Here is a 26,368-nt window from a genome sequence, read left to right as displayed (position 1 = left end):
AAGGTCACACACACACACACACACACACACACACACACACACACACACACACACACACACACACACACACACACACACACACACACACACACACACACACACACACACACACACACACACAACCTTTTTTAAGTGATTAGATGTGTGATCAAGTGTTTGTGCAGGCTGTAGCGGTTTGCTCACTTGGATGTAGAACACAGTCAAGGTAACTGGTATCTTTGTATCAGAATGTACTTTCTGCCTCTTTTGAATATCATGGATTATGGATGTACAGCTGTTCGCTGGTGACTCTAAATAGAAATATCATTTTCTCTTTCTCTTTGGCAATTTCCTCTTTGGATCTTTTTCTCCACTTGTTGCCAAGTTTTGGGAACAAAGGAGACGTGTCGGCTTTGGTAGTGGTGTCTGTGTGTCAGAGTAACTGACATGTGGTCGTCAGTACAAGCTGTGCTGTCGGGGGATCCTGCAGAAACACAGCATCAAAAGAAAAACACGTGTTATTTCGCTTATTCTTGACATGAAGTGGTTGGACAAAACAATAGAAACACATGTCAGTATTTAATTCAATAGTTTCAACATATTCTTTTTTCAATGTTTTGTCATATGGATTTTTACATCACAAATTGTACAAAAATACAAAAAAATGAAGATTGAGCTCCATGAAGTCTTGTTCTCTCTTGTGGGGCCAGATGAGGGATGCATGAGAAGGCCAGAGGAGAGCCGTCTGTCTCTCTGTGTTGTGCAGCTGAATAGACGAGAGGCTGTGTTGCCTCAGGCTGACTGCCGACCTGCTCGTCGTTCTTCGGTTGACTGTACTCACCTGTTCAAATGCAGGCGGGGGGGGGGGGGTGTTAAAAGTTACCGACCACCTTTGGGTTGCGTTGATCGAGCTTGTTCCACACTCCTCGTTTGAATGTTTTGAACAGTAGTTTGAAAAGCATCCTGTTCATGCTATTAGTACGATAAGGACAACACTGAGCTTATCTGGCGGCTCCTGCTGCAGCTGACGCAACTCTTTCTGTGGCAGCAGACTGAAAGACAGAACAGCAGGTGAGATAAGCCAGCGCTAATGAAGGAATGCAGTTTCAGCTGAGGAGAGTGAATATGGCCCCCAGTTGTTGTTGTTTTAAAGCTCGCAAGTATAAGTCGTTATGTTTCTTATTGTCAGCAAATCCCATGAAAAGACGAATATATTGATTCTATAAATGAGCTCATACAGCTTATTCCTCTGTGCCCTACAGCTCCATTGTTAAAAAAAAAAAAAAAGAAAGCCAATTTAAAAGTTGTTGATGAGACCTGTTGTTGCATTGGTTGATGTGTCCCTTCCCTGTGAACGTGGGCTTTGTCGTTCATTTTGAGTCAATCAATTGTCAAGTCATCGGCGCACCAAATGAGTCGTCAAAATGCTGAAAATAGTCCCCAACAAATGCACCATTTCCTTTTCTGCTGGTCGAGTGAAGACTACGGTGACCAACTGTTTTAGGACATGAAACTCTATTTCCCTTAGATCAGAGGCGGTGCTGCCCACCACGTTTGATTGACAGGTGATATTTTGGAGAGTACAGGGTGGGACTGCTCAGCACACAAATGGAAGACTGAATAAAACGTTTCCAACGTTTTCCTCTCCGTTACGCTCCAAACACACCGACATATTTTCTCCCAACCTGTGTCACTTCTCCCCCTCCCAATTTCTCCCCCCCCCTCTTCTATCCCTCTTCCCCTCAGCTCTCTCCCTTTTTTCTGCTGCTGTGAGGGGGCAGAGGGATTTTGATGTTGTCCCAGACAATGGACAATTTGGGTGATTTCCTGTGCGCCAGTGTCATATGATTTTGTCCCGAGGCAGTGCTGTTCCCGAGCCTTTTGTCTGGCGGGCCTGAGCCGTGGAAGTCAGACTTCCCTCTTTCTCCCCTCTCCCTTTTCATGTGGCCTGTGTGAATGAGCCGAGTCCACGGCCATTGTGGCGTGATTTAGTGATTTAGCCATTGGATCCAGTGACCGAGGGTTTGACGTGCAGTGTTAACTGTGTATTTGATACTTCCAGCCGGGTCTTTCACAGGGATAGTCTCTCCACATTGGTTAGACGCGTGCATTGTGGGAAACAATAGCTTTTGTTGTGTTGGATAATGGAGCTTTTAGAAAGGGTATTCATGTTCCTGTGGCGATTAGACGCTTTTAATGTTTAAGTTGCATTAAAAATGATCGGGCTGTAATCCTCCCTTTGATTTCGGTGACGTCCTTGTTGTCAGTTTTTCTTCTTTTTTCTCCTCAAAGTTCAAAATAAGTCGGTCTTAGTCAAGCGTGTTGTTCGCGCAACGCCATCTTCCTGTTGTGACCATTTTTTCGAGGAAGATGCCTGCGTGGAACTGACATGTCAGGGGAGAGCTAAGCAAAGCTGATGTGGCGCAATCGACAGCAGGAAGTGAGCGTAAACGTTTGCATGAAATGCCAAGTGCTAAACTGGAAGGACAGCGATGTCTGAAATAATGTTCATCAGCCGTACCGTCGGGGTTCTCTCTGCTCCAGCATGTTCCTGCCCCGAGGATATGAAAGGAAGCATCCGCGTGTTACCAATGTGAGAACAGGGCCTCACATCTCCAACTGCTGTCCATTCAGATAGAGCAGTTAACAGGTGGTGTGATTGCATGCATGACCACACAGTCTCTGAATGCCACTGAATGAGAAAAAGTCTGCTTGAAAACCAACAAGGTTGTACAACGTGATGTCTCACCAAAGCCCCTTTTGCCACCGCAGGAACTTCCCTTCGGGACTCGAGACCTCTTTTGAGGGGAACCCGCTGCATTTCGACTGCAGGGACCAGAGTCCAAATATAGTTCAGGGGAAATTTCCCAGGGACATTTTACCCCCCCCCCCCCCCCCCCCCCCAAAAGAAAGTTGGTGGCTGGCACTCTTTGAAAGTCCAGGTACTTTCTGGGTGAGGTTTGCAGGGATGACCGTTGCTGGAAAGTCAAACACTCTGCTGCTTTAACTCGCGACGGGGACCTTCTTGGTGTAGAGAGTTCACCTGATCTGAGGCAGGAAAGACAAAAGAGAGGTTGGAACAGAAGTCCAAACCCTGTTTCCTTAGAAACACCAACACAGACTTTCCCAACCGCTGTGACAGCCGTAAATAGTTGATTGATTGATCGCTAAAGACGGTGACAGAAAAATTGTGAACAAGTGTTTTACCCTGTAATTAACAGGGCCGCGTGGGTGGAGGCGTGTTGTTTTAATTTGCAGTGCGATGCAATCCAGTGTGAGAAATGGATCCGTGAGTTTGCCAAAATAAATATTCCAGAGAAGGATGTTACGACTCCGAAAATGTATGAATCAGATCACGAGGTGCGGCATTCACGTCACAGAGTAATCTAGCAGGAATGTAGCCTCGCAGGTATTTGACTGGCCGACGCAGCACCTCGCAGGATAGCGTTGCACTGTTGTGGCAGAAGTTCCACTTTTGTGCTGGATAGCCTTGTGTTGTTCTGGCCATGAATTCATGAATTAATTATGAGAAGTAAGACGTGCAAGCTATACTATACCTCTATGCCATATCAAATTACACTCTAAAATCATTTGATAAAACAGAGTTTGCTATTAACACCATAGAGCGTAAGCCTTCTCAAAAAATACATCCTCTGTTGTAGCCGAGAACAAAAGTTTTCAACATGCACATGAGCGAGCTGTCAGTGTGAGACCGGATTCACGGGTACATTGTGAACACTGGACTGTGGTTTACATTCATCTCTTTCATTTGATCTCGTAATAAATAAGGCGGAGGAGTATTAAAGCTGAACTAAAGTCAATAAAAGGTAAACGTGCATATGCCTTACTGGTTATGACAATTTCTCACATATGTCCAATTGGATTAATTGTGGATAAAAGTGACATGTATGGGACAGACATGGATGTGAAATGCAACCTGACTGGTTGCCAGACGGCGCTGGAAGGGTTATTAAACTGTGAAAATGCTTCATTGCTTACTTTTTTAAATATCTCTCTTTCAAACCGTTTGTTGGAAAATTGGAAAGACGAACAAAGATGGTGTTTTAAATGACTTTTACTTTTGTTTCTGACGAGTTTGAATGAAGTGTGTTTCACAACAATGAGCGAGGAAAAAGTGTTCTTGTCCGATGAAGTCTGCCAGCTTTAAGGAGACCATATTGATTGTGTGTTTTGCATGTTTAAAAAAAATTCTAATAGTTGTCCAAAGCCCTGATTTATTTATTATATTATTCATGTGTTGCTTCAAAATTGCAGTTCGTATTCAGAGAGCACGTCTACAGTAGCAGAAGAAACCAAGGAGCATGGAGTAGTGCTTCTAGGACCTGCCTTTCCTAAAATGTTTCTGGCCTCCTGGAGAAGGTCCTGGCGTGGATAAGCTGCAGGATGTGTCATCAAGGATTTGGCAGATAGCCTTCAGACGCCATGCTTGGATATATTTAATGCATTCAGATGCCAATCAAACTTTGACGAGTAACCAAAAGGCAGCCGGTCCGTCTCTACGAGAGAGTGAACTGAATAAACAATCGCAGACTAAATCCTTTCTGGGAATCTTTGGGAGCAGAACGGGCCTCTTCTGTGTGTCTGTCACCTGCTGCGACCTCCAGCGAAGACAGACCTGTTGGCTTTGATCACACACTTGTTCTTCTACAATGTGCACCACACACACTCACACACACACACACACACACACACACTCAGACGGGACCTCCATTTTGCTCGTCCTTCTTCAAGATAAGCTCCATCAGGTTGTGCTCGTAACAAAAGCCGTGTGTGTGTGTGTGTGTGTGTGTGTAATTGGATCCTCTTATAGATGTGAGTGAAATGTTGTGATCAAACCTGCTCACACTGAAAACCAAGAGACATATGAGAGGTGTGTGTGTGTGTGTGTGTGTGTGTGTGTGTGTGTGTGTGTTGAGAGAGTCTATTGAACACAGCAGATCTTATCAGAATAGAGATGTAGAATATTATTTATCTTTTAATGATAACTTTTTAATATGCTAGGCTAACACTTAATTAGCAGCCATGTCACTTAGCGGTCTTTGTTCAGGCAGAAACCCATAAAAGTAGGAAGCTTTACGCCCAATGTGTCGTCATGTGTGTTGTGTGATGCGTCTGCTTTGATTCTCTTCTTTTCTGCACCACAGTTGATGTATATATGGCAATGCTAAAGATAATACGCCGCGGGAAAACGTCTAAAACAAATCACTTTTTTCCCCCCATATTACAGGAAAAATTCTGACACTGAACTCAGGAGGCGACTCGCAACAGAGAACGTTCAGGTGAGTTGACTGGACAAACGTGCACGCTCTGTGTATGATGCAATCCAGTAAGTTGTACTTTTAGTACAGCTGGTCTTATTTATATTTTTTTGGGGGGGGGGGGGTGTTCTATGTTGTAAATATCAGTGCATGGACTTCCATCTTAACGAGACGTCACAACATAGTAAACTGCTCCACAGGTCTTTGTGACCCAACGAACAACAACCTCAGCTTTTGTTTTTTCTTTTTCTTCTCAGTTGTTGATATGCTCAATCTTGCACAACTTGGCGGTTGTGAAATAGATACAGCAATTAAGGAGTCAGGTTTTACTACCCATTCATACTCATTTATGAGGTCGATCTTATCAAACCGGCATGAATGCAGCTCCAACATCAGGATGTGTGCTCTTGTGTTTTTATGGTTTGGGCTCTGGCCCTTCGCGCTGCCCTTAGGTAGCACAAGGTGAGTTTGGTCGTATGTGTGTGTTTTGTATCCTAACGTGTTATTTTCCACGAACAAGGCTTTAGGTATAAGGCAACTTTTGGTCCAGGAGCACCTTGCCCATGGCCGTCCCTCACTCCACATTTCCCTTTATGTCCCTACACATGGCGTTTCATCTGATGACTTCATCCCGTTGTGCTTTTTAAATCCTTAGTGGTGAGGAACAGCACTCGACTAACGATAACCAGTGACAATTTGCCGTTCAGAGCGGGGGAGTGTTTCGCTGATATGGGGGGTTAGTCGAGCCCAAACAAACAAGTCTTTTATCTCGGTTTGGTACATAGGTGCATGATGGTAATCTCAAGTGGACTGATACGGGGGCCAAACATGCAGCAACAGTTATGTATGCTTGGGGACTTGCCCACTTTGGGAAGGTATCGTGCGTGTCGTATTGCACAATAGCACCTGAAAACTGGATTATGTACAAATGCAGTTGGAGGGGGGGGGATGAGTCAAAGCATTTCTGATATGAACCAGCTGAGGGCAGTATATTTCATTGGGGATCATTTGATCCTAATCACAGTGTAGGCCGGTCAACGGGTCCAGTGGCAAAATATTAAACATGCATACCCATCTTATTATGAATCCAGTATTAATATAAAAGTCTGATTGTCGTTAAGACGAGACAGAAGGTGTCATCAAGGATTCACGGCCTGTGACGCTTGTTGGAAAAGTGTTCATAAGTGGAACAACTTTCATATATTTCTATCTAACTCTCTCCTTTGTGCTTGTGCCACCAACGTCCGAGACCCTGTGTTCTTTTGGATGTGTCTGGCAAATGCCACACTTGGGTGTACAGGAAAGGGGAAAAAAGAGAAAAGTTTCGGTATGAGGAACAGGAAGTCAATCTTGCTGAAATAAACTAACTAGATTGGCTGAATTTACAATGGCCAGCCAGTAATTTCTTCTCTCCATTCACATCCTCCTCTTTCTTTGTTTCCTCCTCTTCATTTCATTTCCCTATCCCGCGCACACGCATATGTACACACACAAACACAAATTACCAGGATGTACAGGTATGTTATCAATGTGTTTGCATGCCCGCGTTTATGTGTGTCTGTGCACGTTTTCCTACCCGTCCGGGGACTCATCTGCGTCTTTGTTTGTGTATGACATGGCCCGTGATAACCTATCACAATCCTCCGAGAGAGACTTGTGTGTGTGTGTGTGTGTGTGTGTGTGTGTGTGTGCGAGTGCGGAATTGTCTCCTCTTCCTTATCAGTAATTTGTGTTTATGAGTTGTCTGTATGGACATAATGACTGCGTGGAACAAGGAGTGTACACAAACACACATCCTGTACTAAGCAGTACAAGACAGAAGGAAACGATTGAGTTGTATGTGGTGTTTTTTAAACGAGGTTTCTAAGTATTTTTTACCCCAATCGACGCACCTTTTTCAACAAAAGACATCGTCGACATGAAAAGATGAGAGTAAAAAACACAGGGCGACCGTTTGACAGCACATGAATCACTGGGACACTTGAAAGCTTGGATTAAAACAACACATGCCATGCATATCAAAGCCAAAGACAAACAAATTGACGATTGAAGTTGTCGTCGCTGTTTTGATGTGGCGAGCAGTGCCAAGCATGCACGGACTGTATATTTTTCTCACTCGAGCTTAAGACTTTTTTTCATCTTTTCCACAGTTTTTGAAGAGCATGCGAGAGAGTTAAAAGAAAAAAGGATAAAAGCGACAGCGTGGTGTTCCAAATGTGGGGTTTCCTAGATATGCGATAGTGCTGCCGTGGTGCCACCGCTGCAACAGCATCTAAATAGAAAATCTCCCCGAGCAAATGGGCCTTTGAAGTTTCCTCAGCAGCGAGACCCGACGCTTCCTCTTTGCATTACAGAGCCGGTTTGCGGTCGGCCTCTCGAGGGAATTGCCGATACGTGCCTTGATCCGTGCGTGCCTCCGTGTGTTGGTGTGTTTTTACCGTGGTCCTGGGAGCCAGACGACACTGGAGCGGTGCCACACGAGCTGGCAAGTTGTTGCACATCTCACTTCCTTCATCCTTCTTTCACAAGCGCAAATAGACACTATACACACACGGTGTAACTGTGCACTTCATGTACTGACACAAGCTTGATATGAAGATACAGTAACACACATCATGACTTTGATGCTAGTTTGCTCTTGTGTGTAATGTAGCTTAACGTCAGTCAAATACCTGATAAGAGAGGCAACTGAGCGCCATGCTGATAGGATTTAATTTACATTCTTGTTAAATTAAGTTGGTTTTGTCTATTTGTATTTAAAAAAGCAACGGGATGCTCTCAGGGGATTTTTTTTGTTATGTTCTAGTTTTCTGTGTTTTGGAAGAACAGCTGTGGTGAAAAGCTATCATGGACTTGTTCAATACTCGCCCCTTGTCAACTGGAAGATGGCTCAGAGTCCGCTGGGATTCACAACGGCTCACATGGATTTCATGGCAATCCTTGATTCACCAGAAATCGAGGGCTTAAAAAAAGATACGGCTGGTGTTATTCTCGATTTGATGACATATTAATAATAATTTAGCCGTCTAGGTTAGCCCATTGGCAAGTGACTCCATCACTAGAAGCATACTTTGCGAGGGTACTTTTGTTGTGAACAACAATGTAGCTCTATCGGACACAGTGAAAGAGATGTGTGAGGGTACACAGCAGTCCCCGTCAGTACCGTATGGGATCAATCATTTGCTTGGTCTATTCGTGGCGTTTGTTCGCCAATAAGAGAATTAATAAATGGTCCCACACTTACTCACGCAACGTGAAAGCAGATATTTTGTGGTTTAAATCGTCTCAACAACATCCACTAATTGACGTACCAGCAGAGCCTAGTCTGTACCTATCTTTAATTGCAATGCTACAATTTCAAGTGGGTGGGTGACTTTACCTAATCCCATAATTCATTCTGGTATATGAGCCAAAGGAAAGTCATTTTGTCATCTAAAGTAGGGGGTGCTTATCTTTCTTCAGCAGTTGTTTAGTGAAAGTCCAGCACCTTTATTGATCACCTGTACTTACTTTGTTAAGGTTTGGGTCCGTGATGAAGCTCTGAGTTGCTGATAAAGTAAGCACAAGTGATGACCAGTATAATGTACCAGTCTCAAACACTACGTAGTGATAGTATATTAGTTGTTGAAGACTCTCTTGCCCTAACAGAATCAGAAGAGCCTGACTTTGTCATATTGATTTGGCACTATGGATTGTTATCACCATGTGCGTATGCATCTGCCCAGTGTGGAGAGATGTGGTAGAGCAACACCGATACAGAATTCATCACGAGCCTCACATTTGCATGTTCAAACGCTCCAACACGCTCAGAAACAGGACTCATGTCCTTTGTTTGCTCTGCTCTCTCACATTCCACAGGTATACAAGTAGACCATAATCCTACTTGGCTTGAAGCCCGAACTCATATCTACCTTATGATGTGTGTTTTTTTTTGTGTTTTTTCTTGCCTGATAGCATTCAAACTTCATCCAACACCTGTTAGAAATGACTTGCCGTGTGTTGATCCATAACAGTGCAGGAGATAATGTACGAATAAAAGGTTTCGCAATCCAGCCCACCGTCCAGAAGTGTGCTGTAAGTCACCATTGACAGGAAGTGAAGTCATCACGTAGACTAAAAGAGCTAATGCAGCACTTTAATATCACAAACGGCTCATCAGGTGGTCGAGGGAAAACCGCAACGATTGTGCAATGATATAAATAACACCCTTTGAACTTGTGATTCGAACACGCCGTAACAGTGCTGGTGTTAGTCACGGGTTCGCAGCTGTTGATGACGGGCAGTGATTCAGAGGCTGTTACCGAAACACTGCGAGGTTTGACCAGCTACCTGAAGGGATGCGTGCATAGTCGGAGTTTGTTTTTCCAAAGCCGTGGGCCTCCAGAGCCCTGACAACACACAGAACGACTGGGAGTCCCAAGGTTTAAATGAGAAACATGCAATCCGTTTGGGTTTAGTCACAAACACAAATTTTGATCTGACTGACTGGAGCGCGTAGAGAGGGAGTAGTACACTCTTACTCAAAGTGAAATGCAGTCAAATTGTATTTATCTAGTCCAGAGTCACAGATCAGAGGACTTTACAATAAGCATATAACGCCTTCTATCCTTGGACCTTTGGTTTTGATCAGGAAAACCTTGACAGAAGAATGGGAAATGGACCGATAGACGGACAGGCAACAGCGGTCACACATACAAAGTAGACAGAAGTAGCCGTAGTAGAAGCAGTAGTGCAACTTTGTGTAGAATCCAACGAAGCGGAAAACACAGAGCTACTCTTAAAATATCAAAACTTGAATGTGGACTTAACCTTTAGCTCGTGTAAATGCTGCCTTTTCTTGGCTATATACACAAACGCGTATAAAACCACACACAGCCGAGTCAGTGACGCCAAGTCTCGGTGCAGGTAACAACACCTCGGCGTGATAAGATCTTTTAAAGTTTGGATTAGCACACCTGTTCTATGGTCCAAAGCGGTGCCGCCAAATCCTAATCCTGTCCGTCAATTGTTATATCTTAAATCTAATTCAGAATGTAACATTCTTGGATGTATGATATATCTTTAGCTTTTCAATGTCCGGATGTGCAGTAGAGTCCTAAATGGAAATAAGTTTTTGCTGTCAAAACATACCAGATTTGTTTTACTCGTAAACAAGACAAATGGGAAATGGACTTGCATTCATAGAGCGCCTTTTCTAGTCTTGCGACCGCTCACTGAGCTTTACACTACATGTTAACATTCACCCATTCATGCACACATTCATACACTGATGGCAGAGGCTGCCATACAATAATAATAATCATTCACACAGGAGCAATTTGGGGTTCAGTCTCTTTTCCAAGGACACTTTGACATGTGGTCTGCAGGATCGAACCGCCGATCTTTCGATTCGCGGACGACGCGCTGTAGAGCCGAAAAAGTGCAAATCAGCATGCTCACAATCAAAATGCTAACATGCTGCTGTTTAGCGGGTAAAATCCTTACCATGTTCTTAGTTTAGCATGTCAACATGCTAACATTAGCTAATTAGCACCAATGGGAATGCTGTTATTTTTGCAGGTATTTGGCCATAAAGGAAAGTATTGGGCACATTCAGAAAATGACCTGATGGTGGCGCTAGATGTAAAGTCAGAGGATCACCAAAGTCTTCACAAACATCCTGTGTGGTGCATGAAATGTGATGGCAATCCGTCCAACAGGCCAGTATCCCCGTCCCTATAGAGCCACTCGTCTAGCGTGGCTAAAAAAAGAGTGCAAAAAGCCAATCGTCGGATGGCGAGTTATTTCGTGGTTTGTACAGACTGTCGGTTAAAGTGTCTTCAATAACAAACCACGCGACCACCCAGTCTACCCTAACATGCTGTCTTTCTTTCTATCTGATGTGCAGCCTCCATGTGTGCCATTTCCACACCAGTGGGAAGTCAAAGCAGCTCAGTTTCCGTCTTCCAGTGCTAATGGTGCTACTGGGTAATAGTCTCCAGAGGGGAAGCATTTCCTCCACTGAGGGAAGAAGCACACACCGCACACACACAGCGCACAGTAGAGTTCCACCAGCCCAACAACGGCTTCAGTCTCCTTCCCACACTTTGGCTTGTCTCCATCAGTTAGCCCCGGATTATTAAGAAGGGCCAGTGGGGGCTTGTTAGTGGTCTCATACAGTCTGTGTTCGTACGATGTAGCAAAATAAAAATGTTTCAGGGTCAAGGGAATAAAAGCTGGTCTGGTTTCTCTTGGTCATAAATAAAGTGATTTCAATTTTTGAGGCCTTTTTTTGATTTTTCAGTCTCATTTAAAAACACTCGAGCTCAAAAACAATAGTTTTATTTCAGAAGAAAGACAATATTTCAGAACAATGTTTTATTGTCAAATTCTGAATATATTACACAATATATGATGCCGTGTCCTCCCAATTCCTCAGGTTTAGTTTGCTATATTTCCATTTTTTTCTTGCAGATTTCTGTTGTGGATTCATTCAGAACTGGGTACGCTACTATATGTTTTATTACTTTGGGCTTTCAGAACTTATCTCAACGCTTCTTGACGCAAACTGGTGGAGGACCTCTGTAAACTGGGGTTCCCGGGCCACACAGAAAGCGAGGATTCCAACGGGGGTTTTCCCTCCACTTCCTACCTCCATGCTTGAGGTGAATAGAGGAGACAAGACTGCGTGGGAAACATGCGTCTCATTCAGAGTAATAGAGCAAGTCATGGGTGATATGCAGGAGCCGCTCATGAACTGGAGATCACGTCATTAACCTGATCCGATGAAGAGTAAATGATGTAGCTCAGTCTGTCGTAGCATTTCCTTGATTTGTGCGTAGGTTATATTGATAGAGTAGCGGCTTGTAGGACGTAGGAAGGTGAGCAGCTGTGGGTCTCACCTGTTTCTCATGGAATGAACGGGGATTCAAACCCGGTCGCAATGGGTGAGTCCCTGCTACCACAAAGGGCGGGAGCGTGTCAAAGTCATGCTGAGCTGAACCTGAACAGATGCTAATGAAAATAATAGAGTTCCTGTTTACTCTCCAACAGTAAGGCAGATGGCATTCAGCATGCATAGTGCGGAACAAGATTTGTTTTCCTGTTGAGTATTTTGGAACGCGGATGCATATAGAGTCCTGAAGGCCCGGAAGTGAGTCAGCATTTATGCTCTTTCGGTTCCCTCGTCCCAAAGTCAATTGGTCTTTTGAATGGGTTTTTGGCTAGATGCCTGTCTGTGGTTAACACAAGCTTAAGAGGTTATAACCTTTGGTTCTACAACACAAAATATCAGTATATGTCCTTCTGGTGAATTTTGAACCCTTAACGTGTCTTTAAAAAGTGGCTAAATGAGGTTACGAGACGCCATCAGGCCGACTAGGCTGCCTTTATCGTAGCTTTTAACTTCTTCCAGATGTTTTTTTGGCGTTCACGCTCCAAAAAGCACACAAGTGGTGTTCATTTGTGAAGATCATCTAGCTGAACAAAACGTTTAAGTGTCATAAACTTGTGTTTTTGCCACAGAGCTTATTTTCGGCAGTATTCCAAAAGCCAGTGGAAGAATTCCATTGGCTTTTTGTCAAGGAAAACCAGTATTACGACACATTGAAGTGCTTTTTTATCTGACGCACCTAATAGCGGACATACTTCAAACTATATTTCCTACAACTACATTAAATAAATAATAAATTAGTAAATAGCTGCTTTAAGAAGAGTATGATATTCATTGTGGTTTTTGAGCACACATTGTTGTTTCATGTGCCACGCTGTGAAGGCACACAGTCACTTTCCCCTGTGGCTAGATGACTGAAAGCTGATACCCAAGTGTTGTGAATACCGTCCTTGGCTTGATGTCAGAAACTCCGCCCACACGGCGTTTGATCAGTTGCGCACCTGCGACGGCACGTTTTAATGCCGATTAATGGACGTCAAAATCAGATGGGGGCGAGTTTCGTTCAGATTTATTTGCCATCAATTACAAAAGAAAACGTTGAAGTTGCGATCGTTGGAAGATTAGTTGCGTTGCGTCACTGCTCCTCCTGTCAGCAAAGGTCAGATCTGTGCTTTCTCTGCTGAGCTCATTAATCGTTCCACTAAGTGTCGGTTTGATAGACGATTTCCCCCTGTGGCTGAATTCCTACATGTTAGCTGACATGAAGTAATGTTGAATGACTTGGACTGTTATTACTGTCATCTGAGGACATGATTAAGGAGCTCCGATTGGACTGGGAACGCACTCACGTGTGTGTGTGTGTGTGTGTGCTGATGTGAATGCCAATGGGAACGCCAGAAGTAGGAATTCCAACTGGCACAGCAGGAGATGGGTGTTTGCTCGACTCCAGCCAATCTGGTGATACCTGATAAAAGGTGCAACTCATCAAAAACTAATTCCACGTTTGCCTCGTAACACTGTTTGCAGGCCGATGGGGCTCACCATGCTGCTCTGTGGTCGGCAACACAATTAAAGTGGTACACTTGAATGTTGGAAATCAGTTCTTTTTTTAAGCTGGAGTTTGAACTAATAGCAATGTTCAAACCTGCTTTGACATGAGCACACGCACTATTACAGTTTGACTAATTCATTCTGGAATCAGCACTTTGGAGGAGCAGGAATTTTAATTGAGGGGGGCTATTTGAGAGAACGAGGTATTTAAATTGAAATGGTAATTATAGCTTAGAGTAAAGGGTGTTTACTCACCTGGTACAAAGGTTAAAGGCTTTTTTTTTTTTGCTATATGTAGTGACATTGAGTGAGTGAGAAGAGAAAGAACTTGTTTCTCTCTACGGGGAATTAAAAGCTACATAAAATCATGTGAGGAATCCCATCTCAGGAAGATGCGAGCCCTGACGGAATCAGGCTGCTGGCATCTTCTCCAAAGGTTCAGTCGCAGAGCATTAGGCCGTACAAAATTCTAACATCTTCTCGTTATCGCCGTTATTACATAGGTAATGTTCTCGTTTTTATTTTTAATTGATGGATGTGACTGTTCTCCGATAAACTGTGGACCGAGATGACGAACGTAAACGCAGCTTCCTCGCGTGTGTCGGCTTCGGACAACGCCTGCTGCCACCTCTTGCATCAGACATTCAGATGAAAAAGATAATGTGAAAATGACCGGGTAACAGTTGCTGTTGCATCATTTGTGGCAATGAGTGGGCAAGTTTCACCTTAAGATAAAACAATCTATCACTGCAACATGTTTGTAAATATAAATATTTTCGCTTTAGTGGATTATGAATTGACGTTCAAGGGATTCAAAGGTTTCTTTGTCACATACAAAATAAATGTATGTTGTGATATGCATGAGGTATGTTTCCATGGCTGTGCTATAAAAGATGTGTCCAAATTGAAAATGAATAAAAATAAATTGATTTATAAAAAAAAGTCATAAATCAGGAGTAGAGTCAAGATGAAGTCGGCCATTTAGCTAAACCGCTTGCCAAGACAATACAACGTTAGCTTAGCAGGTAGCAGATTAGCATCAGTCCTATGTTCCCCAGCTTAATATCCTCTTAATGAGACACATTAACGAGGCCTTTCAAAGGGTTTTATGATCTTAGCGTATGTTTCTCTGGGTCAAATCACCATTGAGCTAATAACCTACTGATGTTACACTCCTTGAAACCTACGGGCAGGATAGTCGTCTTCTTTTTATTTTTTCTTCCTTTAGACATTCATATATCCACGGTGACTAAGCAGGTAGTTTAGTGATAAGCAGTTATTTACGTGTTCCGAAATCTGCATCTAGCGTAGACCGTTTCCAAGTCATATTCAACCCCATGCACAAATTCAAGTCACTTTGGTACCTTTGTTGCCCCCTCTGCTGCTACAATGTGCAAAAACGCTGAAAAATGTAGTTTTTTGTAAATGGTGTAAGTTTCTGTGTCGTGCCCTTTAGCCGCTCTCCTCTAGTGATTTGGTACAGTGAGTTCCAACCTGACAGTAACGATGACGAAAAGCAGGAAGGGTGGAGGCAGAAGCGTTTATGACGCCGGTGTGATCTCTTAGCTTCAGCCAAGAGCCACAAAGCTCAGGAAATGTAAGGAACCACACCAAACACGTCTCTCCGCGCTCAGAATTTCCAGCCTTTTACCTGCGTCAGTGCACTGTACCCAAAACTCTATTCCTTTAAGTAATGTGTCAAGTTCAATCCTCCTTCATGAGGAGCAAATCACAGCGTATGAGGACAGCAAGCATTTGGCATGTTTGCACTTCTTACTCCTCCACACTTTGTCTTCTTTTTTCCTCTTTCTTTCTGCTGGAAGTAGACCACCGTTAAAGATGAACGGTGCACGAATCTCTTATACTTTAAGGTCCAGGACCTGGTTTTAAAATCGTCATGATATAAAAAGGGCCAGAACTTTAAGCCTCGACATATACGGCCCTTAATTGTGTCAAAATCCCTGAAGGGGAATTCCCTGTTCTTGTCCACAATGAGGTCAAAGCTCCGGGTCAGCTACAGAGCAGCCGGCCCTGGAGCTGATAGCGAAGGACGGGTCAGCTGACTGCAAGGAGAGTGTTCCTATTGGACGGTGTCGGTGTTCTCGTCTCACCTCGCGCCCCTCGCTCAACATAAACTGTACGTTTCGTGACACCACAGATAACCGACAGGGTGACTTTCAACGGCCTGTTGGCACCAACACAACATGACCCGCTGGACGACCCCGGGCTCAGCTTTGTTCTGTCACACTGCTGCTTCTAGTGGGATCAGCATCCATCTGCACGTAGACACACACACACACACACACACACACACACACACACACACGGACATGCGGATGCTTACAGGATGCAGTATAACGTACTGTATATATATATATATATATATCCTAAACACACAAAAACAGGTACACGTCCTAGCATATACACACTTTTCAAATGTTATAAACTGTTGCCAATGTACACACACCTACACAGTTAAAAACCTCACTCTCGCATGTATATAATGAAAAAAATGAATTTGCACATGCATTCTCTTACACACACACACACAAGCTTTGCTAAGCACACACAGGGAGGACCCTGCCCTCTCGTATTGACACTACCTACTGTGTATTGTTTCTGTTGTTATTAGCTCACTGTTACTTAAGCACCTCTTTACACACCTCGATCCCCACATGAAAGATTACTGCCAGCGTCTGCTGTTGATTTTGTGGTTCTTTCCAACGACGAGCCAGCTGACACATCCCGAGCCGTAGCCTCTTTGTTATCGCTGGAGGTGTGTACGTAAGGCAGATGTGGTGGGACAAGTTTGGGCTAAAGTTGCGCTGTGGTGCACCGCCAGGCCGTGCAGGTCGTGGAGGTGGGAAGTAAGTATGTGTGCGTGCGTCTGCGTGCGTGTGTGTGTTGGTGTGTTGGATCTGATGCCTAGAATGACTGTTCTTCTTTCGTCTCCCAGAGGTCAATCCACACACATATCGACTGCTACACACACTGTTTAAAGAGTCATTTTTGAGGGAAATATGCGCATGTGCTTCCTTACACAAGCTCTCATACACTAAATATAAAGCTGCAGCCTCTTAGCTTAGCATGGAGATTGGAGTCAGGGGGCAGACGGCTGAATATAAAGTGTCAGTGACTTTAGGTAGAGGGATTTTGCAATATATCTTAAAAAGGTAGCTGTTTCCCTCTGTTCCCAGTCTTCACGCTAAATTAAGCTAACTGTCTGCGAGCAGATGAGCACATTTCTCAACATGCCAAACTATTCCTTGAATGGGTTCAAGTTAAAATGATGAAAATGGTACTGAGAATTATTTTAATTTTTTCAACTGTATTCAACTCAACTGCTCTTGATGAAACAAACTGTATTGTGATTGTGATATTATTAATTTCAGGAAGATTTTATTAAATTGCATTCATGCCTGCTTTGTAATCTTACATTTTAGACCTAAATCCACATTTCCCACTTACTGTGATTCCTTATGCTTCACAAATCCATACGTCATAAACATTTACAAAAGCAAGAAATCCTCAAGAGTGACCCTTTAATTTCCAACACTCCCCCCCCCCCCTCCCTTTTCATGCCACTTCACTGAGCACAATGCCTCATTCACCGCAATAAACAAGTCCTGACAGACAGACTGTGAGTGTGTTAGTGTGTCCTGCCGGCGTGTGTGTTCCCTCTCCTGCAGTGTTATTTGCCGTTATCCCGGGACTCCGGGGGTGTTTGATATCGTCCCCCGCGGTGCCCTCTTTAGACCCTCTTTAGCTCCTGGTGGGGCGGCCCAAAGGCTAGGGCAAGCCTGTGATTGTAGCCCCCCGCGGTGCCGGGAATGAGGGGCCTGCCTCCCTCCAATTACACCCAGCCCAGCCCCATGAAACGCAGGGCTTTACGGCTCTTATCCAATACGAACCCCAGGCAATAGAGGGCAGGGAGAATAGGGCAGCAGCAGGTAGTAATGGCGCATAAACGGCAACAGGCATTCCACAGTGCGGCTGCCTCTCCCACTGCTGGAGACAGGTAGGGCGACAGGTAAGGGAGGGATGGATGGTGCCGCCATGCAGAGGTTTCACGCACAGGCACACGTGAATTGCATTCACACCTGAACATGCCCGTGCAAGTACCGGCACGCACATGTACAACCCATTGGGCTTATCACTATTAAGTAATATCGAATAAAAAGCATTTTACGTTACCTGAATTGCAGATGTTTCCTGCAGATATTCTTTCGTGGATTTCGTATCTTAAGGTGACAGTACATCACATTGTTAAGTTTTCATTTAATCTCTACCTTTCGCTATAGCACTCGTAAACCCAAAAAGAATTGAGATGGATGGGTATGGTGCCAAAGGCCCAGGGGGGAAGGTTTGGCCATGCAGGTGCTATTAACATCTGGTGAGAAACACACACTTTGGCAGGTTTGGGTAGAATGGTGCCATCACATACCAGTCATCTCCCTCCCATTGTTCGAGGAGATTTTGACAGTAAATTGAGCTGGAGGCCAGCCATAAATAATGATTGTGACTTTATGGTAGGAGGGACCCCAGGACAGGGGCCGGCCAGGTATTGTAGCCCCTGCTGTGAGGCCCACTGGGCAGCACAACCCAGTGAAACTATGGCAGGTGAGTATTTTAGCGTGGTTCGCTTTTTTAAATGAAATTAGATCAATTAAAATATTCCTCTTTGGCTGTTTGTGACAATGTGGCTAGAATATTTATTCCAGATTAAATATGTTATTTTATTTCTGCACAAGTCAGCAGGAAGATAACTCTTTGAATTAAAAACACATTTTTACCTTTTGATTTGTCACTTCTGGTCCATTATATTACCTGTTAGAGACCTGCTAAATCTGCAAATATGTGATAGTGTTTGTGTATCCTTTGAACTCTTCATGAGTCTTGTGAATGCACACACGTGAAGCAGGAGAGGGGGCGTGTGGGACAGACCCGGGGGAAAGGTGTTGGCCAGGTATAGTGTCCCCCGCTGCTAGCCTGCTGGGTCACCCCATGGGGTGAACTAATCGTATCCCATCCGGTCTCAGGCGTGCATGGGTTTAATGAAACACATTGTTCACATTTTACTAGATATATTTAAAGGCTCTGTCCTAACTTGAGCCGCATACCTTTCAGTTAATAACGATTGTGATTTTATGGGAGGAGGGGCCCCAGGACAGGGGCCGGGCAGGTGTTGTAGTCCCTGCTGTGAAGCCCCAGGAGGCACAGTGGTGGCAGAACCACCCAGTCAAACTCTTGACTGTCGGTTATAAATCAAAGCGCTTATTTTTGTCATAAACACATTTTTGTCACTTTGAAATTTAAATAAAATATTGTCTCCAAATAAGGAGAAAGGTCTCGCATTTAGTTTGTCTGGTAAAGCGTCTGACGGCCGTCTTCTGCCTGTAAAGAGTAAAAACAATCAGCTGTTACCAGTGATTGCATTTACATTGTATACCAAAATCAAAAAAAGGGATTGGAAACTCCACCTCATATAAACCAGCAATTCAGAAACTCTTTGTTGGACTCTGTGTAATAGCAAATAGAACAAAGAAAAGAACAATCTTAGTGGCGATACAGCAGGATGAAATGATAGGTGCAATACCAGTCCACCTGTACATTGAGTCAGCGTGAATCTGACTCATGGACACACCCAGAGAGAGAGAGAGAGAGAGAGAGAGAGAGAGAGAGAGAGAGAGAGAGAGAGAGAGAGAGAGAGAGAGAGAGAGAGAGAGAGAGAGGCTGCTGTTCCGAGCACCACTGTGCGTGACATCGCCATTTCCCAGTTTAAACCAGCTCTATAGTACTTTTACTTGGACAACTCCTCTGATTTCAGGTTGTTGAATTATATAATGGATATCTGCAGGTGGTGTAAACACTGTATAAAAATGCAATAAAACACATGTTTTTTTTTATATATACAACCAGTTAATCACATTAAGAGGAGACGCTCCAGGTGAACATGGGAAAAGAAGATAGTTAATACAATCATTTTTTTGTATTCCAGGTTTTCTGAAATGTTCTGTTTAAATCTGCAAATGCTGCATTATCTTATTAAATATGTGCTAATTTGCATGAATTTCCGGAACAGATATCTGAACATTGGATGAAGTCAGGTTCACACATTAGAGTCAAAGTGTTGTGATGTGGTGTGTTCATGGACCCGAATGCAGACTCAGACAGCAGAGTTCTATTTCAAAACCAAGATAGTTTATTTCTATCTCTCCGCTCGGATCTCAGCCGGGAAGTGGCCGGTCCGCGTCCGCGGCTGGCAGGCAGGCTGGATCGTCTGTGTGACACCCGAGGCTCGACACAGGAACGCCAAGACTACACAGTTGATCTCCGAGGAACTAACTGGAAGGCTTCTTCATACAGGTGAAAACCCGAGGCTCGACACTGTACGGCAGGCAAGTTCAAAAAACGAAATGCATCGTTCGTAGCGGATCTTCAGAGAGCGACCAAACGGACGACTCACGGGTCGGAATACTAGGTAGGTAAACGGACGGACTGACAACTGGAACGAGAGTGACAGGAGTATTTATGTCAGCTGGAGGCGATCACAGGAGATGAGGCACAGCTGTGCCTACGGAGAGAGGCGCGGCAGTGGGCGGGACTCGTAGGAGGACACTACTGAGGGAAATACAGCAGAGCTAGACACAAATCCTCACACAAAGGTCTTTTCACAGAGGGAATTTTGGATATCTCTCTGCGTTTTGTCATTCATGGAGATGAATGACAAAACACTGCCAACAGCCAAAAATAAAGAAAATTGCCATGTTTTTAAGTACATGTTATGTAATATTCAGGCTATGAATGATATGTGAACAAACTCCTTTGTAAAAAGCCCTTCAGAAATAGGAATGAAACTAGTTTGGTGAATGTAAGTGCTGCGGAAGAGATTCCTTGATCAATTTGGGAGAAATCTACCGACACAAATAGACAACATAGTAAAGTAAACACCTGAGCGTGTATTTTGGATGTTTTCTTTCTACTAGTCTGAAAGGAGACGTGTTACAGAAGCAAAACAGCCCAGAATCTAAAAATTGACCAGAGCATGAGAAACCTTTCGTCTCGCCTTGATAAATACTTCGTAATGCAGTTATACCACAGAAAGGATCCATCACAGAAGATCTTTTCCTTTCCAATTCGTCAAAGCTTTATTTGTGTGATTGCTGTTTTTTGCTGCTTGCACCTCCAAGTGTTTTCAGATCAGTTTGTGTGGCGGCAGCATGCTCCACACATTAAGTCCATTCTGAACCCGCCGGTCCTTTTAACGTTTGCCTTCTTCACCACTGACGGACGTAGCGGAACTCCCACCGTGAGGAGTACGAGTAACAAAGGGGGCATCAAAGTGGAAACCCTGCTTATTGTTTCCCTTTTTGCAGCAGAGCCAGTGTTGTGTTTGGCCCGGTATCATCTGCCCGCGATCCTTGAGCTCCTTTTTAATTTACTTATTTATTTATTTTAAATGCCGTCTGACCCCTGCTGGCATCTGATCTGCAGTTATGGAAGCTCGTCCTCTCTGCCAGGAATTCAGCCAAGTAATTAACAAAACCTCTCTCTGATGTCTTATCAGAGGCACAAACCTTTCTCTCTGTGTGTGTGTGTGTGTGTGTGTGTGTGTGTGTGTGTGTGTGTGTGTGTGTGTGTGTGTGTGTGTGTGTGTGTGTGTGTGAGAGAGATTATGAGAGGTTATGGTGTGGTGGCAGAAACACTAACAGTTACTTTGACCCCCAAAGGAAGCCGGTCTGTGTTTAGAAGGCCGTGGACAAGTTGATCTAATAAAGTGAAATGTCCTCAGATAACATCACTTTGTTGATGGAAGAGATGTAACTCTGGCGTCAGTAAACTAAAATTTATCTCAGAACATGTTTCAGGTTCGTGGAAACAAATATCCTGGATCTCAAAGCGAATTTCTGCAAAACAGAAATATCCTGGACCTTTTAGAATTTACATTCAAACAAAAGAAGGTTGTTTTTTTTAATGATTTTTATTGAAACTGAAGAGCATCAACACAACAATACCACGTCATCAGGCTAAACGCTGAGCTCATTTGAGCATTGGCGTATCAGAGCTGCAGGGTTCTTATCTGATAGTATACACTGCAAACATATCCTGTTTTTACTGCGAGCTGACCACATTTACATGTGAATAAGCCTCGTAATCAAGGTGTATAAAGCCCACGGAATTCCCATTGTAAACTGCCCATTGGTGTTCGTTGATGTTTCTATCACGGTGAAACCTGCTCGTAAACTTTAGATTCTCCTGTCCTTTGGAGGGCAGCAGCTGTAAAGTACACCTGTAGCATTAAAGTTCTTCTTTAATCTGGCCTGTGTCAGGATGCCTTAGGAAAGTTATGTTAGCTGTAGTACTGTAAATAGTTTACTAAACTATGCTATATATACATTTTATAAACCCCTATTTGCCCCTATTTCAATAACAACATCTGTTTCCAGACACAATGTTTCACTTACTCTGAATAATCCACAGACGTCAATACAAACCATTTTCACTGGAACTACTTTCTACAAAAGAAATAGTCCCTCTTCAAAACTTCAGGCAAGAAATGTAAACGTGACAAAGAGAAACCGTATTTGGGATTTGATATCTGTCGGTGTGTACGGGTCGACAGCGGCCCGTTACACCACGAACATCCACTGTGACATATCGCTGATTACTGTAACAAAGAGAGAGAGAGAGAGAGAGAGAGAGCGTATACAAGCCAACTGTCAGTTTGTGTGTGAGAAGCCGGCAGTCCCCAGTTTCCAAGAGTGGTTTGTCCTGTTGCAAGTCAAACATTGATGCGTGGGAATCCTCATAGAAGGCACAAACAAGCCCTTTGAGCATATATATCTACACAAGCATACATTCAAACTGCAGAATAACTACTATGTGTTCTCAAATTAAGGCCACAATCCAAGTAATTGATAATAGCAAGCGGCACGGGGCCAAAATGACCCGTACTCTAACAGCCCTCGAGGTCAAGTTATCTGAACGTTTTGCGCAGACACATTGATTTGTCTGAGAGGGAGAGATACACAGATACACAGCCCTATAACACGTGCCTATATCATGTAAGAGCGATTTATCTGCGCACATATTTGTAGCTGGTGAACATGCATGTTTGGTTTCTGTTTCTTCCGGGGGTTTTTTTGGATCCATCATAGATTGTGGTGAAATAATTCTAGTAATATAAGGTTTTGGTGAACCCTCTGAACCTGAAAACCCACCAGCGGGATTGAAAAGCATGTTTTCTTTAAACAATCGCCACAACTACACCGTTGATCCTCGTGTTCTCTGCTCCTCAGCGCAACTATAAGCCATGATTGATTCGACAGTCACGTGACAACAATTCTGCGAATCTCCGACAAATACTAGTTTAGAGCACCCAGAAGACCAGCAGCGGCCCTGTCCACCTCAGTGCCAGGTAACATGGATGTTTTATTGGTCGGTTTACTTGCACCGCTGCATTAAAAACGGTTATATGCAAGAGTTTCCTTCGAATTCACAGTAGATGACAATCCACCAGTTTACGGCGACACGATCAACACGTCGACGTCCGCCGATCCGGCTCAGTGTCAAACAGAACACAACAATCCGTCGTGTGTTACACTTCCGACACCTCGCCGCCCTGCGGAGTGAGTAATGACCGACGGAAACGTCAGCCCCCTATTGTTCCGTCTGTTCCGGGCCTCACTGAGCGTGTGCAGGCTGAACTCTGGACCCCGTTGCAGGTGTAAGAGTCTCGTTCAAGTGGTTGATCTCTGCCAACTTCCTCTTTCCAGGGAGAGTGTCAGGTCCCTTGTGACTGGACGGGAACTCCTTAGCACTCAGCTGCAATGATTTTCCATGGTAGGGAATGTATGCTGATACACACACACACACACACACACACACACACACACACACACACACACACACACACACACACACACACACACACACTGCACTGGGTGTAGTCAGTGTTGTTCTTGTGTTGTGTCTGCAGGATTAACCTCCATCTCTACCTTTCAGTGGCGTTTTTGTTGTTTGATTATAGCTCAGACTATCTTTCCCCCACTGACCCAAAAAACCACTTTGACTGCTCTAGAGTCAGTGTAAACCATCACAAATTCTGAATGTTATCATTTTACTCTGTTACAGTTATTAATAATGTTTTTGTTTTCTTCATAAAAACACAATTCAAATGATAAGGAAAGAAAAGATTGTGTTGTTATGGATGATCAGATTTGTCAGACCTAGGATCTTAAGTGTGTCATTCACACATTAACGAAAACAAATTGAAAAAAAAAAATATATATTTTAAAAACCACTTGTTGAAATACGTGTTTCGTGGTTTTCCAACAGGGTTCCTTGAAAAACCTTTGAATGTCCCCTCGTGAAAAATAGCTTTACAGGTAGTCCAAACAAATACATACAATACATTATACACAACACAGCAGAAGATCCAGACCTCCTACTCTGCCACTAATCATGGTAAATAAAGACTCAACATCATGTCATCCGGAGTTAAAAAGTGTTTTAATCGCAGAAGGAACAAAGAACGATCTGTATCCATCGGTGCTACCTTTGGGGAGACTGAACCTCCGCCCGATGGAAGCATCTGGAACTCAACATGTGACGGATGTTGCCATGAATCTTGCTCCACACCTTCACCATCAGTCAGCTGCACACTTGAGGACACATCCTGATGCGTGATTGGTCTGGCACTCATTCACAACCAACGAAAGCGGCGCAAGCACACAGCCCCGAGGAGATGAAGGTGCACCAGACCGGGCTCCATTTCACCCGCTCACATCTGTTTGCTGAAGCAGTCGGTGAGCCAACATACCGGACAGAACTCTATATTTACAAGAACAAGAACATGAGGCTGAATACAATTAAAAGAAAAGTTGACTGTTCTGTAGGTGTACAGTGTGTTTGTTGTGATAATGATATTGTGTTTGTTGTGAGAATGATTTCAACCACATAAGCCCCTATCACCTTCCTAAATTCACCCCTCAGTCCATCTTTGTTCCGACAATCAAAAAACGTATATGCAAAAACGGTTTGCTGTTAGAAATACAGAATGAAGCGTATGAATATGAGCCGTGAATGTAAAATGATGGGACAATCAGCAATGGTGTGTCCCTTTCAGTCCTCTCTCCCAGAGGTCCTGCTTTGTGTGGAGACACTGCGGCTGCGTTCATGTACATGCGGCACAGACGAAGACCGCCCGGACTCACATTTGCCCCTTAAATCAATGAGATTTAATGACGGCATTATTCCGTCCTCCTGCCGATCCCATTCATATGTATAACGTGTGTTTTGACAGCATGCCGTGTCCTCATTAATCGTGAAGTGTTTCCACCCGAGCGGCTTATTTGCGGGAGAGAGAAGCGCTTGTACAAAAGGTACCTAGGTACAAAAACTCTCAGGAAAATGACGGCGTGAAGTCTGAATGGATGTTGTTTTCAGCCCGGCTGCAGCTGGACGTCAGAATGTAAAGGATACGTTTTGTTTGGACAATTGGGCGGTGAAGGACAAGAGGTCCAATTAGGGAGACGACAACAGGAGATTTTATGTGAGAATCTTTGTGATTATTCTTACACGGTATTTTTTATTTATTTGTTTGTAATATTTTGATATTGTTCAGGTAAAAGCTGTCGATTTTTTTAAATTACCAAACTTACCCGTCCATGGTCATTCACATACAGTTGTACTTAACTTGCATGTTGCTTGTCGGGTTACAATTTAAGGAAATAAGAAGTTAGAAACAATATTTAATATGCTAAAATATATAAATATATATAATATATATACATATATATGTATATATATATATATGTATATATAATATATATATATATATATGTATATATTAAATATATTAAGCTGAATTAATTGCAATATACACACGCCGTGATTAATGAGAATATGACACTGATGACAAGCTTTTGAAGTAGAAGAAATGAATTTACCTGCAGGCCTACTATTGGCTCACATAATAAATTCAGAACGATGTCACATTTATTAATTCGTCAACAACATAAACATATCCTCCTGCTCTGGGGGGGGGGGGGTTCTCTTTTTAGTCTATGATGACAATGATGGAACTATACCTGAGTGACCCATCTTCTGGGGTGTCGTCTTAGCAACACGTAAGCATAAAAAACAAAAACTGCTCCTTAATGTTATGTAGTATTGTTGCTTACATCTTGTATTGTTACTTACATCTTGCAAAAGAGATTTTTCATCTCAATGGGACTACCTGGTTAAATAAAGGTTTTTCAAACGTATTCGGTTCGTCATGCGTACCGAACCGTGAGCCTCGTACCGAACGGTTCAATACGAATACGCGTACCGTTACACCCCTAACGTCCGTACAAAACTTCATTGCAATCCATCCATGAGTTCATGAGGCGTTTCACTCAAAACCATGAAAGTGAACCTCATGGCGGCGCTAGAGGAAAAGTCAGGGGATCCCCGTCGGTAGGATTCATCCTCTGGGGGGCATGAATGTCTGCACAAAATGTCAAAGCAATCCATCCAAGAGTTTTTGAGAAGTTTCAGTCTGGACCAAAGTGGTGTATTGATGGACCAACAGTCATATTGCGGGGCTTAAACCTTATAACTGGATTTTTCTGTACCAACCCGGCAGTTCCATGCGTGAAAGGGGCTCGTGTGTGAGTGAGTGTGAATGCGGATGCTTTCTAGG

Source organism: Melanostigma gelatinosum (genome assembly GCF_949748355.1).
Source record: "Melanostigma gelatinosum genome assembly, chromosome: 15".
Lineage (NCBI taxonomy): Eukaryota > Metazoa > Chordata > Actinopteri > Perciformes > Zoarcidae > Melanostigma > Melanostigma gelatinosum.
The sequence above is the reverse complement of the archived record's forward strand: the minus strand, read 5'-3'. Positions refer to the sequence as shown.